Source organism: Littorina saxatilis, linkage group LG4 (assembly GCF_037325665.1).
Source record: "Littorina saxatilis isolate snail1 linkage group LG4, US_GU_Lsax_2.0, whole genome shotgun sequence".
NCBI classification, from domain to species: domain Eukaryota; kingdom Metazoa; phylum Mollusca; class Gastropoda; order Littorinimorpha; family Littorinidae; genus Littorina; species Littorina saxatilis.
Window position 1 is genome coordinate 69,774,786 of NC_090248.1, and position 1,694 is coordinate 69,776,479.

The 1,694-nt window shown below is 44.5% G+C and overlaps 1 protein-coding gene across 1 annotated transcript in view; it reads right to left on the minus strand.

The window, feature by feature from the left end:
* Positions 1-547, minus strand: part of LOC138963705 (uncharacterized) — a 30,017-nt gene extending 29,470 nt beyond the window's left edge. The window contains exon 1 of the mRNA XM_070335552.1: positions 1-547. This exon is cut by the window's left edge and continues 1,059 nt beyond it. The gene's annotated coding sequence lies outside the window, so the exon portion shown is untranslated.
* Positions 548-1,694: the final 1,147 nt, after the last annotated feature.

The following is a 1,694-nucleotide window of genomic DNA, read 5'->3' on the forward strand; positions in this document are numbered from 1 at the left end:
GATATTGACTTCACTGCAACTTAAGTTTCCTTGTGTTTGAACGCACGTCTTTCCTTGTGTTTGAACGCACGTCTTGTCTAATGTGTTTGAACGCAAGTTCCAAGCTCCAGTAACACCAGAACTTTGATTCAAGTTCCAAGCTCCAGTAACACCAGAACTTTGATTCAAGTTCCAAGCTCCAGTAACACCAGAACTTTGATTCCAAGGAAAGACAATGACGATTGTTGATATTCCACTAGCACAATACTTTCTAACACTGCAAAACTGTTCTTATGCATTTAGGACATTTCACGTTGTGCGGGTACCAAACAGAAGAGAAATGGCGACGTCGACTGTGGAAAGGTCACTTGCACTACTTTCAGAGTTACACTTAGTGTGAAGGCATGTCACTTTTGCGTATAGGACAACGCGGGCAGAATCAGAGAAGAAGCGGTGAATGCTGAAATATCACTGGAACAATGCCCAAAGATTCGCCAATCACTCTTTTACTTATGCTTGAAGGCATAGCACACATATTTCAAATCGCGGCCACTTGCACTGGGAATGCCCAAAGACTGCACCTGAAACAATAGGATTGCAGGCATGATAAAGACACCACCCTTCCCACGTAGACACGACCATCAAAATCTTCACCACCACATATCTATCCAGGCTGTCACGTGGAATAAAGACACCACCCTTCCCACGTAGACACGACCATCCTCACCACCACACATCTATCCAGGCTGTCACGTGGAATAAAGACACCACCCTTCCCACGTAGACACGACCATCAAAATCTTCACCGCCACATATCTATCCAGGCTGTCACGTGGAATAAAGACACCACCCAAACTTGGACACACACCCAGACTCAACCCCCTGACTGCTAGCTGTGGTCAGCTTCAATATTCATTCAACACCCTGACTGCTTGCTGTGGTCAGCTGGAATATTCATTCAACACCCTGACTGCTAGCCGTGGTCAGCTGGAATATTCATTCAACACCCTGACTGCTTGCTGTGGTCAGCTTCAATATTCATTCAACACCCTGACTGCTTGCTGTGGTCAGCTTCAATATTCAATCACCACCCTGACTGCTTGCTGTGGTCAGCTTCAATATTCAATCAACACCCTGGCTGCCTTGTGAGCAGAGTAGAATATTTGGCTGAATTGATCCACATGTCGCAGATTGACATGGGTGTCACTTAAAATCAATCAATCAATCAATATGAGGCTTATATCGCGCGTATTCCGTGGGTACAGTTTTAAGCGCAGGGATTTTTTAATATTTTTTTAAATATTTTTTTTATGCAATTTATATCGCGCACATATTCAAGGCGCAGGGATTTATTTATGCCGTGTGAGATGGAATTTTCCCCACTCCCCACTCTGCACAGGAAGATGCCAGGGTGTTGACTTTTTGTATGTGTTCAAGTTGACGGATGTTCTACTGTCGTGTACAATCTGGACAGATATCTGACGGTGAGCCGTAACACACACACACGAGAAGGAATACAGCCTGGAGATATATGTACACACATCAACACACCCTGGAGATATATGTACACACATCAACACACCCTGGAGATATATGTACACACATCAACACACCCTGGAGATATATGTACACACATCAACACAAATATTACCCCGCAAGCAGAGTGTTGTGTGTGACTGTACATCGTCCTCGTCAAGCTAGTACCGCTACTTGTA